Genomic DNA, 17,218 nt, shown 5'->3' with positions numbered 1-17,218 from the left:
GTAATAAGATCTCTTAACCGGTAATACTTTATGGTTTGGCTATGAATTTCATCATGTTCATAACTTGATGGTGATGTGTCACAACCCCTATGACAAATTAAAATACTATTTTGGCGCGATTGAGGATGGAATCTCTTGGGAAACAACGAAGAGCATAAAATAAGGTTTTAAAGGTTTGACAGCTTATAAGATCAATCTGCGATGTCTTGTTATGATTATTCAACAGTTGAAATTATCTGATATTTGTTGTAATAATTTGTATGATGATTTGAAATGATCTATGATGATCTATGATGTAAATTTATTTTAATCTTGATGTTTCTAGGGTTTTTTAACCGACAAAGATGTAAAATGTATTTAGGTCAGTTTTGATGAAGTTTATTGTGTCAGTAATCTGAGAAAAGAGTGTGTAGCTGAACCAGAGGTTTTTGTTTGCAAGAGTGAAGTAGATTGGAGCTGAAGTGGATGTGAAGAAGAAAGCAAGAAGTGCTATTTCTAGATCATTCATCCGTTGCTCCCTAATAGTTGTAGTAGGATCAAAATCCCTTAATCGAGTAGGTTCTTGATAATATGATGAAATTATAAAGATCTGGTCAACCACTAAGAGGGCGGGGGGGTGAATCAATAGTTGGAAAATAAACTAAGTTTTCACCATACTTATTTACAACTTAGAATCAACTCACAAAGTATACTAGTTTAGACACTTTAACAAATCTACAACTACACTGTTAAACCTTACCGATTGACCTAATACTTCAGTGATATAAAGAAATAGATCTGAAAAATAAACATCCTTTGACCAAAACCTTAAACCACTTCACTAATACCAATCATAACATATTTAAGATCATTTCCAATATTTTAAATATATCTATGCAAATTTACCAATCATTCATATCAACCATACCCAAAACACATCCACAAAATCATTCACCACTTGACACATTGATTTTTCACGTGCCAACCCAAATGGGAAAAATCATGGTGGGGATGAATACCCACAAGTATTTTGAACTCTTTTGCAGTTCGCCCTGTGAGGAGCCAAGCCTTGTTAGAAGCTTATACAATAATGTTTTGTTAGGAACAAATCCGGTAAAGAACCACTCAGCTAAAGGATTGACTACAAATACCCTGTTAAAGGTAAGCTCAATGGAGGATTTCAAATCCAAGATAATGGATCACCTAGCTAGAGGATTTCAACAACAAGCCTATTAGAGCTTACCTGATTAAAGGATTTTACTCCTGTAATGGTTAGAGAACAACAAGTTCTTTGACCAATCTAGAATTAGCACTTCCTTGCTGAATTGGATCCTTTACCACTCCTATCTGCCTTCACATCACTCTGTAGACACACCTCCTAGTTCAACAATAATCACTGTCACACTTAACCAAATTTTCCAACTACTCTTTCAATGAATCCATCGACCTTAAAAACAAATACATTAGGTTGGTAGCACAACACAAACCCTAAAATTATCATAGAGATTACAAACACATCGGTTCAATCTTGACCATTAGATTACATGAAATCAACTTTACATTCTTCTAGGCATCTACAATCACTCTTGGATCATCACACTTTGAATCTTGTAACACATCACGCATTTGTCACTTCATACTATGCATTTGATCATTCTCAAGATAAATGGTTATCTTTACACACCAAAACCTTTTCAAAATTGATCACGTGCAATATGCTTACATGGCATCTTCATCACCAATCATCATTCGATCATAAATCATCATAACTGATCTCCAAGCTCCATCAGTTAGGGTTCTCCTTCTCAACTGGTTAGGGTTATCAGTTGATCTTTGTTGCATCATTATCGATTGTTTTACTACTTCATTACCGGTTGCTTTACTGCTTACCAGTTTCTATTGACAGTAATGACAACACTATACTTCTTCAATGTAATCTTCATGCAATGCCAACATTCTCCCCATTTGGCATTGATAGCAATACAAATATCAATACCAATTGATTGTCATGATTGAGAGTAAAGTATACACAGGTATAGGAATCCTGGTTTACATTTTTCAACATATACTATCCTTCAATTGTATCTTCATATCTTCAGCTAGTAACTGGTCTACAATCTATCTTCTCTCCTTAACATATAAGGCTATCAATCATATACTTTTCTCCCCCTTTGACAACACTCCCAAAGTGAAGGTAAACCATTATATTTCTTATCCATGCTTCACCGATCTACAATTAGGTGCTCCCCCTGTGAAGTATCTCTATTCTTCACCAATCCTTCTTCAAGGTTTTCAATGGGCTTAGGGAAGTATGTCCTCCATATCTACTTAATTGAATTCATGTAGGGGTACAACCCTTAACTCACCTCTAAGGTATTTAATTATAGCCTTAGGTAGAGGCTTAGTAAAAATATCTGCTAGTTGTTCTTTAGTGGAAACATGCTCTAGTGATAAATCTTTCCTTTGAACATTCTCTCTCAGTAAATGATACTTCAGCTCTATATGCTTAGTCCTAGCATGCAACACCAGGTTCTTAGAAATATTTATAGCAGTAGTGTTATCACAAAAAATTCTTACTGGTTCTAATATCACCAGCTTGAAACCTTCCAATATGTGTTTCATCCAAATTGCTTGTGTACAATTAATGTAAGGTGCAACATACTTAGCTTCTTCTATTGATTGAGAGATACAACTTGGTTTCTTGCTGCTCCAAGACACTAATCTACCTCCAGTTAAAAATGCTCCTCTGATTGTACTTTTTTCTGTCATCAACATTGCATGCCCAATCTACATTGGTATAGACTTTTAAGTCAAAGTCTCCTGCATATGGATACCATAATCCATAATCTATTGTGCCTTTCAAGTATCTGAAAATTCTATTGGTTGCAATCATGTGTGATTCCTTTAGATTTTTTTGAAATCTGGCAACCAATCCTACTGCATGGGCAATGTTTGGTCTGCTATGGACAACATAATATAACTTACTTATCATGGATTTGTATTCCTTTTCATCAATTGCTGCAGAATCATCTTCCTTTGATAATTTGTAGCCTATAACCATTGGTGTTCCAATTGGTTTACAATTTCCCATTCCAAAAGTTCTCAACACTTCCTTCACATACTTGGACTGAGTAATAAAAATACCTTCCTTCATCTGTTGGATTTGAAAACCTATGAATTTTTTTATCTCACCTACTAGTGACATCTCAAATTCATTCTTCATTTCATTAGCAAAATCATGACACATATCATCATTACCTTATAAAATGATATCATCAACAAATACCTCACTTACCAGTATTTTAACTCCTTCTTTCTTGTGATATATGTTACTATCTTCACCGGTTCTTTGAAAACCTATCTTTACTAAGTGAGAGTGCAATCTTTCATACCATGCCCTTGGTGCTTGTTTCAAACCATATAGTGCCTTATGTAGCTTGCACACCATATCCTTTTCTTCAGTTAATACATAACCATCTGGGTTTTCTATGTAGACTTCTTCTTCCAATATTCTATTTAAGAATGTTGATTTAACATCCATCTAATATACCTTAAATCCTTTTATGATGCAAATGCAAGTAGAGTCCTTACTCCTTCCAATCTTCCTACTGGTGCAAATGTCTCACCATAATCTTCACCTTCCTCTTGTGCATGTCCTTTGCATACCAGTCTTTCTTTATTCCTGACCACTACTCCATCTTCATACAATTTGTTTCTGAATACCCACTTTGTGCCTATTACATTCTTGTTTTCTGGTCTAGGTACCAATGACCATGTATTATTCTTCTCTATTTGATCAAGTTCTTCTTCCATTGCCTTGATCCAATCTTCATATGCAAAGGCTTCATTTGTTGTTCTAGGCTCAATGGTGGAGATCATACAAGAATTTTCTCTTAGCCCTCTTCTAGTTAACACACCTGCATTCTTGTCTCCAATAATCTAATCAGGGTTGTGATTGAGTCTAACATACCTTGGAATAACATGATCTTGGTTTTAAGGTTCTTCTTCTTCTTCACTTTCTTCATCTTCTACTGGACCTTCCTATTCTGGTTGAACTAGGGTTTCTATTTTCAGTTCTCCAACTTCTGGCTTTACCGGTTCCAGTTCCAAAAATAGTGTAATTGGTTCTTCTTCTTCCTTCTTCTTTTTGGTTTCTTCAGTTTTTTCAAGAAATTCATCTACTCAGACATTGACACTTTCAATGATCTTCTTAGTTTGGTTGTTTTAGCACTTGTAAGATTTTCTCTTGGTGGAGTAACCAAGAATTATGCCTTCATCATTTTTGGCATCAAACTTTCCAATATAATCACTTCTTTTAATAAAACATTTGCTACCAAAATTTTTGAAGTAACTGACATTCAGTGATATACCATACTAGTATTCATAGGGTGTTTTGTCCTTACCTCGTTTGACCAATATATAGTTCATTGTATAAATAGATGTGCTGACATATTCTCTCCAAAATGTCTTAGCTACACCTCCTTGAATTAACATAGTCCTAGTAGCTTCAACCAGTGACAGGTTGTTCCTTTCTACAATACCATTCTATTGTGGTGTCCTTAGTACAGATAGCTACCTCTTGATCCCATTATTTTCATAGTATCTAGTGAATTACTCTGATGTAAATTCACCACCTTGATCATTCCTTAAACATTTTAGCTTCCTTCCACTTTCATTCTCAACCACAATTCTAAATATTTTAAATTTGTTGAATTCTTTTGTCTTGTCTTTCAAGAATATGACCTACATCATTCTTGAGAAGTCATCGGTAAATATCATGAAGTATCGATCTCCTTGAATACTCCTAGTCCTCATTGGTCCACATAGGTCAGTATGAACCAAATCTAGCAAATGTTGAGCTGAAAAAGATTTTCTCTTGAAGGTTGAGGTTGTCATTTTCCCTAACTGACATTCCTTGCACAAAGCATTCACCATTTTGTCCAACTATGGAAATCCTCTTACTGATTTTGACTTCTTGACTCTTACAATGTTATCAAAATTCACATGGCAAAACCTTCGATACTTAAGACAACTATCTTCTAGTTTTGCAATCAAACAACTATTGATTTTAGAGTTTAATCGAAATAAGTTAACTCTGGTTTGTTTGCTAGTTGCAATCAGTTCACCTTTGCTTCCAAAGATCTTGTAAACTCCATTCTTGAATTCTAACGAGTAACCTTTGTCATTGAGTTGAGCAACACTCAAAAGATTGTGTTTTAGACCTTCAACCCACTAGACATCATCTGAACTACTCTTACCATTTAGGGAAATGGATCCTTTGCCTTTCACCATGCAGGGAGATTTATTCCCAAATCTGACAACACCTCCATCAAATTCATCCAATGTTAGAAACTTTCTCTGGTCACGAGTCATGGGGTGTTAACAACCACTATCTATAATCTAGTCATCTAAATTATCCAAGTGAGAGACCAATGCCTTCTGATCTGATATGTCTTCTTTGATAGAAACAAAGACAATGTCCTCATTTGTACCTTCCTCAGATTCTTCATTTGTAATAACTTCATCCAATGCAATGAAACAATTTCTTTTTCCTTTTCCTTTAAACTTCCTATATTTCTCTTGTTTTTCCTTGCTATCTTCATTAGGATAGTTGGTAGCAATATGTCCTATCTGATTATGTGCAAAACATTTTAGTGCTAATTTACCTCTATACTTACCGGTACCTTTAGGTAATCGCTTGGCCAACAATTCTTTGAGTTCCATCAGAAGATCATCATCATCTACCTCTCAGTTGGATCTAGATTCATGACTGTAACTTACTTCTCTTATTTTCCTTACTGGTGGGGTTGAGACAAAGGCTTTAAATGTAGATTCGAACCGCTGAACAGTTCCATCAAAACCATTTAATTTGAATGGAGTTAATCTACCAATGATAGAGTCAAGAGTTACCTTTGTCTTGTCAATAGATTTGAGTTCTTGAATGGCTGCAACCCTAATAGCATAGAACGGTAGAAGGGTTCTCAATACCTTGCTAACCACAGTGGCATCCTCCACTGTACCTCCAACACTTCTGATATTTCCAACTATCTCCTTGATTATCTGACCATACTATTCAATGTTTTCACCTTTAGCCATTCTCATGTCATCAAATTTTCCTCTAAGACTCTATTCCTTGGCTATATTTATATGCTCATCACTACCATAGATTTCTTCCAATTTCTTCCAAACTTCATATGCAGTCTCCAATCCATGAACATCAACATATTCTGAATCTTGAAAGGTACTAATGATGGCCTTCAATGCTTGGTTGTTCTCATGTATCTCCTTCTTCTGATCATCTATTAGGATTCCACTAAGCAAGTTATACTTAGCAACAACATTATCCCAATACTAATTTCCTAAGCTCTTGATGTAAATATTCATCCTATCACTCAATATTCTGTAGTTATCTCTATTGAACATCGAACCTTCTCTCTTTATCATTTTCTCCTAGATCTTTTCAGTAAGCTATTAGGCGTATACTCAAGAAGACCTAGAATTCTCTAATTCAAATTGATAATATGATGAAACTATAAAGATCTAGTCAACCACTGAGAGGGGGGGTGAATCAGTAGTTGGAAAATAGACTAAATTTTCACAAAACTTATTTACAACTTCGAATCAACTCACAAAGTATACCGGTTTAGACACTTTTACAAATCTACAGCTACATTGTTAAACCTTACCAGTTGACCTAATACTTCAATGATATAAAGAAACAGATTTGAAACATAAATATCCTTTGACAAAAACCTTAAACCACTTCACTAATACCAATAATAATATATTTCAGATCATTTCTAATCATTTAAATTTATCTATGCATATTCACCAATCATTCATATCAAACATACCAAAAACACATCAACAAAATCATTCACCACTTGACGCGATGATTTTTCACATGCAAACCCAAATGGGAAAAACCACGGTGGGGATGAATACCCACAATTATTTTGAACTCTTCTGTAGTTTGCCCTGTTAGGAGCCAAGCCTTGTTAGAAGATTATACAATAATGTTTTGTTAGGAACATATCCGGTAAAAGACCACTTGGCTAAAGGATTGACTACAAATACCTTGTTAAAGGTAACCTCAATGGAGGATTTCAAATCCAAGCTAATGGATCACTTGGTTAGAAAATTTCAACAACAAGCCTGTTAGAGCTTACCTTGTTAAGGGATTTTACTATTGTAATGGTTAGAGAACAACAGGTTCTTTGACCGATCTTGAAATAACACTTCCTTGCTGAATCAGATCCTTTACCGCTCCTATCTTCCTTCACATCATTATGCAGACACACCTCCTAGTTCGAAAACAATCACTTTCACACACAACCAAATTTTCCAACTACTCTTTCAATCAATCCATTGACCTTAAAAACAAATACATTAGGTCAATAACACAACACAAACCCTAAAATTCTCATAGAGATTAAAAACATATCGGTTCAATCTTGACCATTAGATTACATGAAATAAACTTTACATTGTTCTAGGCATCTACAACCGCTTCTAGATCATCGTACTTTGAATCTTGTAACACATCATGCATTTGTCACTTCATACTATGCATTTGATCATTCCCAAGATAAACGGTTATCTTTACATGCCAAAACCTTTTCAAAACTCATCATGTGCAACATGCTTACGTGGCATCTTCATCACTAACCATCATTCGGTCATAAATCATCACAACCAATCTCCAAGCTCCATCGGTTAGGGTTCTGCTTCTCAACTAGTTAGGGTTACTGGTTGATCTTCACTGCATCATTACTGGTTGCTTTACTGCTTCATTACTGGTTGCTTTATTTCTTCATTACTGGTTGTTTTATTGCTTCATTATCGGTTCCTATTGACATCAATGACAATACTATACCTCTTTAATGCAATCTTCATGCAATGCCAACAACCATAACATGCCTTGTTCATGTAAATCCCTTAACTGGGTAGCTCAACAAATTGAGTTTAAATCCTCCTATGAGGTTCCTTCTAAGAGGGAAAAGCTTCTAATAGAGCTCATATTGTAAATCCCTTGACTGGACCGTAACTCCTAACAGGGTCTGCTCCTAACCAGGCTAGGATCCTAACAAGGCATATTTCGAAAGAGTACATTATCTTGTGAGTACAAATTCCGATAGTTATTTTTCCCATTTGGGTTTCCATGTGAAAATCTTGGTGTTCATATGGTGATTGATTTGTGTTTGTGTTAAGTTGACATCTTTCTATTGCATGCATGACATGGAACACTTAAATGAGCAATTTGGTAAATATGATTAGTAGATTGATTTAAGTGGCTATCGTTACTAGTTATGATCTATTTTGGTGAAGTATTGATCAGTTTGGTTTAAGATTTTAGTTTGTTGTTAAAACTGATTCACCCCCCTCTTAGTATTAACCGGATTCTCTAAATAACAATTGGTATCATAGCTTTAGGTCCTCTGTGTGCAAGAATCTTAATAGCTTGAGGAAAAGATCTAGAAGAAAATGATGAAGAAGGAGGATCCAAAATTCACTAAGGACAACTACACAATATGGAAAGATAGAATGAAGATTTATATCAAAGGTATGGTTTCTTAGTTTTGGCAACATGTTACTACTAAATATGTACCCCTATCAGTCCTCTAACTCCAAATCAGCTTAAGGAGAAGCAGGAAAACAATCAAGCATTGGAAGCCATTATAAGTGCACTGTCTGATACTGAATACATTGATGTACATGGATTAGAAACTACATTTGAAGTTTGGGAGAAATTAGAACTAATCTATGTTGGTGATAAACATTTTCAAAAATATAAGGAAGAGAGTCTTAGAGGTAAATTTATTGATATGAGAATGGTAGAAGGTGAAAATATAGCTTCGTATGGACAAAAGATCAAAGAGGTTGTCAGTGGTATTGAAAGTGTTGGAGGAAAGATTGAAGATGACACTGGTGTAAGTAAGATGGTTAGAACTCTTTTACCTGCCTATGCAATCAGAGTTTCTATTATTCATGAGTTAAGGTCAGTGAGTAGTGATAAGGTCACTGTTGATTCACATATTGGTAAACTGACTGCATTTGAATTGAATAGTTTTGATAATAGTGTTTATAAGTCATCTGAATCAGATTTTAAGGCATCTATAACTGGTACACTTGTGAGAAAAGGAAAAGATGTATTTCAAAGTTATGATTGTAGATCAAGTCATGGTGGTAGCAGGGCAGATGTGGAAGATGAAGTCAACTTGATGGAGTTTGAAGCTCTTCTAGCTAAGAGACTTCCGAGAGAGACTTGTAAATATAAAGGTAATACCTCTTAAGTGTTTCTCTTGCAATAAGATTGGACATATAGCTGCAAACTGTCCTAACAGTGATAGAAATGAGAAGTTTAGGAAATATAAAGGAAAAGGGAAGAAACAATGCTATGTTGTAGTTGATGGAGGAGTGACTAATGAGGAATCTGAAGATGATGACAATGAGGAGATTATCTCTGTTGTTGTAAAAGAAGATTTGTATGATGAAAAGGCTTTGGTATCTTAGTTTGACTCTAGTGGTGAATGGATAATTGATAGTGGTTGTTCACACCACATGACCGGTTATAAAAGCAAATTTATATCTCTTGAATAATTTTGTGGTGGTGTGGTAAGATTTGGTAACAACTCACCCTATATGGTTAAAGGTGAAGGATCAATCTCACTAAACAATAAAAGTAATGCATATGATATTTATTGGGTAGAAGGCTTAAAACATAACTTATTGAGTATTGGACAATTGAATGACAAATGACATCACCTTGAATTTAAGAGTGGAGTGTGTAGGATCATGAGATGCAAAGGAGATTTGATTGCTACTGGAAATCAAACCAGAGGTAATCTATTTCATCTGAATGCTAATGTGAATAGTTGTTTGGTAGATATAATTGAGGATAGTTGGTTATGGCATAAAAGGTTTTGTCATGTGAACTTTGATAACTTGATAAGGGTCAACAAATGTAGTATGGTGAGAGGTATGCCAAATCTTGTGAAACTAGACAATGTGTTATGTAAAGAATGTTATATGGGTAAGATGACTTCTACATCTTTTAAGAGTAAATCCTTTTCTTCTGAGAATATTCTTGAGTTAGTGCATACCGACTTATATGATCCTATAAGGACTAGGAGCTTTTAAGGTGATAAGTATTTTATGATTTTTAGTGATGATTTTTCAAGGATGATGTGGTTCACTTTTTTAAAAGAAAAGTTTGAAGCTTTCAATAAATTTAAGGCCTTTAAAGCCTTAGTCAAAAAGGAAACCAAGAAGAGTCTGAAATGTCTGTGATCTAACTGGGGTGGTGAATTCACTTTTGATGAGTTTGTGAAGTATTGTGATGAAGAGGGAATAAAGCAGCAAATGTATGCACCGAGGACTCCACAACAAAATGAAATTGCTGAGAGAAGAAACAAGACAATTGTGGAAGTAGCTAGGACTATGCTGATACAAGGAGATGTACCGAAGATGTTTTGCAGAGAAGCAGTTAGCACTGTTGTTTACACTTTGAACTGGGTTCTTGTGAAGAAAGGTAATGATAAAACACCTTATGAGATTTGATATGGCAAAAATCCTAATGTCAGTTACTTTAAAGTTTTTGGGAGCATATGGTTTATTAAAAGAGATGTTTTTATTGGTAACTTTGATGCAAAGAGTGATGAAGGAACATTTCTTTGCTATTCCACCAAGAGAAAATATTTTAAGTGTTACAATAGAAGGAAAAATAAGATAGTTGAGAGTGTGAATTTTAAGGTTGATTAATTATTTGAAAAACCTAATGAGATTAGTAGATCTGATCCTGTAGATGATGAGGAAAAACTAGTGTTTATTGAACCAGAAGTGTATAAAAATGATGAACAAAACATTGCAGAAATACATGCTCAACTGGTAGATGATGAACATGAAGAAGAAGTCACTCCACTAGAACCAATAATTCCAAGATATGTAAGGCTAAATCATTCAAAACACCAGATTATAGGTGACAACAATGCTGGTGTGCTAACTAGAAGAAAAATCAGAGAAAATTCTTGTCTGGTTTCAACTATTGAACCAAAGATAGTTAGAGAAGCATTGAAAGATATGACTGGATTAATGCAATGAATGAAGACTTGGATCAGATTGAGAGAAACAATACATGGTCTCTTAGTCCTAGACCAGAAGATAAAAATGTGATTGGTACAAAGTGGGTCTTTAGAAACAAGTTAAATGAAGATGGTGAGGTTGTGAGAAACTATTAGTCCCAACCAGTGCTGAGAGGGTAGTGGTGAATCAACACTGTATCGGTTAAACCATATTTAACCTTAATCAAATTTTCTATTCAAACTTAACACTTATTAGTATAAGAAACATTAATAAGAAACATGCACACATAAAATCAAACACACATGACTACCAAGTTTTATCACGTGGAAGCCCAAATGGGAGAAAACCATGGTGTGAGTAGAAACTCACAAAATCTGCACTCTTATGGAGTACACCTGGTGAGGAGCCATCCCTGCTAGGAGATTACAAAGACATTGTCAGGTGCCACCTGATTAAGGGATTTTCTTAAAGGCCTGTTAGAACCTTTACCGTGTTAGAGGTAGCCTTTTTAAAGGACTTGGGATCATCAATTAAGATGTCACCCGGTTAAGGGATTTTACAAAGGGACCTATTAAAGTCCACCCAGTTAAGGGATTTTACAAAGGGAGTTGTTAAAGTCCACCCAGTTAAGGGATTTTACTATTGTAGTTATTAGAAAACAACAGAGAGAATGATCTTCCATAATAGCTACTCTTAGCTTAATCAGATCTAATTGAAGCTCTTTGATTTGACCACTACTTACACTTGCTCTACACTCTGTTGGTGCTATGCATTACACTTGCTCTTTACTCTATTCGTGCTTTGTATTATTTCTCTACTCTTCACACTATCTAAGCTCTGCACACTCTCTTCACCACTCTGCTATTCACTTAACAGTTTTGCACTCTTCTCACCTTATTGGATTGCCTCTCTTCAAAATTGCACTTAGTAATTTTATGATCAAACTTTTTGGTTTTCACCAAAAACCTTTGTACCATATTTTTCCAATAGATACCTACTATTTCCTAAATGAGTTTACACTTAAAAATCAGTAGATTTGAAATTGAAATCTTCTCACACTTTCTCTGCGTACTCTCTATCATTCTTTCTAGTAACTCATTCTTATCTGCCACTGCAACTCATAATTTTAACAACTTTTGGGTCGTGTTCTGCCTTTTTAATGTGAACCTGAAAATCTACACAAATCTTACCTTAACTGGTTGTTAACTACTCTAAACTTCACTAGCAGTTTGTTTGAATGATATCTCACCTTGACTGACTCACCTTTGGTCATCGCATCGAACTTACTGGTTAGTGCTCTGAGATTCTCGATGGATAGCATCCTTCAACCTGTCTCACAGATTCACTAGTGTAACTCTTCATCTTTTCTTATCGGTCATTGATCATCAAACAGACTAATCACCGTCTGTCCAGAGTGTTTCAGTCATGCATAAGACTACTAAATTCCAATCTGATTCACCTCCTATGACCGCAACATCCTTTCAACTGTCATTTTAAGAAACTGATCTCAACATCTTATTGGATGCTTGACTAACCGGTAGGATTCTCTATTTATCCTTCAACCGATTAGTCTTGAACCAATACACTACTTAAGTGTATCAATAATGCATATTAGGGAAGCACTAAATCCTCCCTACTATTTGCAGCCATGAGTAAACCATTGAGGTTTACCACACCTCCTTTCCTATGAGCTTGGCCTTATTCATCAGTAAGTATTAGTCATTAATGACAATACTAACTGATGAATCGGTTGTGCCGACACCATCAATTATGCCAACATAGACAAGGAAAGACTTGTATGAAAAGGGTATGCACAAGAAGAAGATGAAGACTATGGTGAAACCTTTGCACTGGTGTCAAGACTTGAAGGTGTTAGAATGTCACTTGCCATTGCAACTTTTAAAGGTTTTAAGGTCTATCAAATGGACATTAAATCAGCTTTCGTGAACGGTATTCTTGAAGAAGATGTGTATATAGAACAACCAGATAGGTTTGCTTTGACAAAGGATAAAGATATGGTATGCAAGTTACACAAAGGCATTATATGGATTGAAACAAGCACCAAGAGCATTGTATGAGAGACTGTATGCACATCTGATTAAGATAGGATTCCAATGAACCAGTGAGGACAATAATATCTATATAAAGACAAAAGGAGGCAAAATGTTAATTGCAAAATTTTTTGTTGATGACATAATATTTGGTGGAGATGATGATTTGTGTATGGCTTTTCTTGATGAAATGAAGAAAGAGTTTGAGATGTCTCTGATTGGTGAGATAAAGTTTTTCATTGGGTTATAGGTCCAACAACTAGAAGGCAAATTTTTTATCTGTCAGACTAAGTATGTGAAAGAAGTTTTGAAGAATTTTGGGATGGAAGACTACAAACCAGTTAGTACTCCAATGGTCACAGGTTGAAAATTATCAAAAGAGGATGATTCACTCTTTGTGGATGAGAAAGAATACAGTTCTATGATTGGAAAATTTTATTATGTTGTTCACAGTAGACCGGATATTGCACATGTTGTTAGTTTAGTTGCTATATTTCAAAAGAGTCCCAAGGAGACACACATGGTAGCAATAAAAAGGATATTCAGGTATCTAAAAGGAACAGTTGATTATGGTTTATGGTATCCTTATCGAGGTAACTATTCTTTGAAAGTGTTCACATATGCAGACTGGGCTAGAAATGTTGATGACCGGAAAAGCACAACTGGTGGAGATTTTCTTCTTGGAGGTGTACTGGTATCTTGGACCAGTAAAAAGAAAAATTGTGTATCACAGTCAACTGCAAAAGCATAATATGTGGTTGCATCTATGAATTGTACATAGGCTATTTGGATGAGATATGTTATGGAAGGTTTTAAGAAGAATATGATTGAACCAGTGATTATTTTTTGTACAACACTAGTGCTATAAATATTTCTAATAATCCTGTGTTACATGCAAGGACTAAACATATTGAGCTGAAATATCACTTTTTGAGGGAGAGAGTACAAGAGAAGCAAGTGAGAATGGAACATGTGTCTAGCAAAGAGTAGTTAGAAAATATATTCACTAAACCTTTTCCTAAGGTGACCTTTGAATATCTCAGAGGTAAATTATGGGTTACACCCCTACACAAGATCAACTAAAATGTAGGTGATGCATCAATCCAGTAGAGTTATTGAATATTTTTCACTATGGATTGATGAAATGTGGGCTACTCCTCAAAGGGAGAAACTAAGATGAGGTTAGAAGAGATGATGGAGACATCAGCAATAATGATGATGTAATAAGATGCATTTGCATCTTTGGCATTGCTATCAAAGGGAGAGAAGTAATATGACTAGGATCAGACATGGGAGAATTAATATAACTGGCAAACAATCATACAAAGAAGGAGAAGAGAAAGTAAAGCATGATGAGTTTTCTTTTAGTGTTGCCATCAATGCCAAAGGGGGAGAATGTTGGCATGATTCACATAACTGATGATGATGTTGACATATCGGTATAAGGACCATTGATGATGATATGTTGAAGGAGTTTTGGTAATGATATGTTGAAGGATTGTTGGTGATGATATAATTGATATGATAAGGAGAATGATGGCATGGTGATGTATGACCGATATAGATTGAGATATTGGTTGGTGACTTGGTGATTAGTTATTTGTGTTGTCATTGATGGCAACTATGGTAATTTTTTATTCTTGATTACTTTATCATCTAGGTTTACTAGTGTAGCCTAACTAGTAATGGATTAAGTTGGTGAGATGAATTATGCTGTTGACAAAAAACCTGGCAAATAGGACTTTAACTGGTAAACATGAAACAGTGTTATACTTAAGCAATTGGTTCTGAAGATTGATGAGGAATTAGGTGTTGCAGTTTGAAACATGAGTTTATATCATTGTAATGAGTCTATGACTAGAATCGCATCATGTTTTGATAACCGAAAGTCATGTTTGTGATTTACTATTGTATTTTCAGTAGGTTTTTAGCAGGGTTTTAGAATCAGTAACAAGATCTCTTAATCAGTAATGCTTTATGGTTTGGTAGTGAATTTCATTATGTTCATAACTTGATGGTGACGTGTCAAAACCTGTTTGAGAAATTAAAATACTATTTTGGCATGATTAAGGATGGAATTTCTTGGGAAACAATGAAGAGCATAGAATAATGTTTTAAGGGTTTGACTACTTATCAGATCGATGTGTGGTATCATGTTATGATTATTCAACAGTTGACATTGTCTTGACATTTTTTGTAATAATATGAATGATGATTTATAATGATCTCTGATGATCTATGATGTAAATTCATTTTAATCTTGATGTATCTAGGGTTTTGTAACTGACAAAGATGTAAAGTGTATTTAGGTTTGTTTTCATGAAGTTTCTTGTGTCGATAATCTGAGAAAAGAGTGTGTAGTTGAACCAGAGGTATGTGTCTACAAGAGTGAAGCAGATTGGAGCTGAAGTGGATTTGAACAAGAAAGAAGGAAGTGTTATTTCTAGATCATTCATCTATTATTCCCTAACAGTTGTATCAGGTTCAAAATCACTTAACCGGGTAGGTCCTAATAGGCCTTGTTCATGTAAATCCCTTAACTGAATAGCTCAATAACTTGACTTTGAATCCTTCTGCGAGGTTGCTTCTAACAGGGCAAAGCTTCTAACAAAGCTCATATTATAAATCCCTTGACCGAGTGACTCCTAACAGGGTTTTCTCCTAACCGGGCATCATTGTAAGCTCCTAACCAGGCTAGGCTCCTAAGAGGGTGTATTTTTAAAGAGTGCAATATCTTGTTGGTACCAATTCCCATTGTGGTTTCTCCCATTTGGGTTTCTAGGTGAAAATCCTGGTGTTCATATGGTTATTGATTTGTGTTTGTGTTTAGTTGATATCTTTCTATTGCATGCATGATATGGAACACTTAAATGAGAAGCTTGGTAAATCTGATTAGTAGATTGATTTTAATGGCTATCGATACTGGTTATGATCTATTTTGGTGAAGTATTGATCAGTTTGGTTTAAGATTTCAGTTTGTTGTTAATACTGATTCACCCCCCCTCTCAGTATTAACCAGATCCTCTAAATAACACAAACATACCATCCATCTACAATGGACAAATCATTGCACCAAGAAGATAATCTTGTTGTTATAATGACTTGCATCTTTTTATGTTTATTCTAGTTTTCTTTCATCCTATCTTGATTTTTCTTTAATATGTGTGTTTGAGTGTTTTCCTTTATTTCTTACACTCCTTTTGAACTTTGTTGAACACAAATCCTTAAGTTTTAATTGACATATATACATACTATTATACCTAGCATATCTATTTCCCCATTAGTCTCCTTGAGTCAAAATGTGGGCCCCTTTTTTGTTTTTCCCTTTGGGTCCTTTTTTGGTTTTTACCTCAGAACTCCAGAGTCCTAGAGTACCAAGGTCCTTTTTTGGTTTTTACCTTGGAAGAGTCCCGAAGTCCCGAGGTCCCTTTTTGTTTTTACCTCGATACTCCGGAACCTCGGAGTCCTGAGGTCCTTTTTTGTTTTTGATCTTGATACTTCGGAGTCCCAAAGTCCTGAGGTCATCTTTGCTTGCCTACTGCGGAACCCCAGAACCCTGAAACCCTAGAGTTCTGGGGTAGGGTGTTTTCTTTTGAGCTCAGAAACTTGGGACCTCAGAGTCTCGAGGTCATGTTTAAGGTTTTTGTACGGACAGGTTTGTGATGAGCTATAAATAGGGTTGATGGAATTTTTAAAGTTCATTTGTGCATTCAGAGCTCCTCTTCCCTAGCTCCAAGTCACGAACTTCTGGACCTCCAAGCTTTCCTTGGCATTTTCGGGCATTTTGATTCACCAGGTTGGTGAATTTTCTTGCCTTTCTTGTGGTTTCTAGTTTAGTTTTTCTTTCCTTTTTATTTCTTTTATTTCTTTTGTTTCCCTCCATTTTCACGTGCCTTTGTTTTTCGTTGCATGCCCTAGTTTTTGCACCTAGAACCCTGGAGTTCTAGGTGGTTTCCTATTCCATGACCCTAGAACCTTGAATTCCTGGAGTTCTGGGCCTTCCCATTCCATGACCCCATAACTCCTGATCCCTGGAGTTCCGGGCCTTCCCATTCCATGAACCTGGAACCCTGGATCCTCGAAGTTCTGGGCCTTCCCATTCCATG

The sequence above is a fragment of the Cryptomeria japonica genome, chromosome 4 (genome assembly GCF_030272615.1).
Source record: "Cryptomeria japonica chromosome 4, Sugi_1.0, whole genome shotgun sequence".
Classification (NCBI taxonomy): Eukaryota; Viridiplantae; Streptophyta; class Pinopsida; order Cupressales; family Cupressaceae; genus Cryptomeria; species Cryptomeria japonica.
This window is presented reverse-complemented; position numbering follows the sequence as displayed.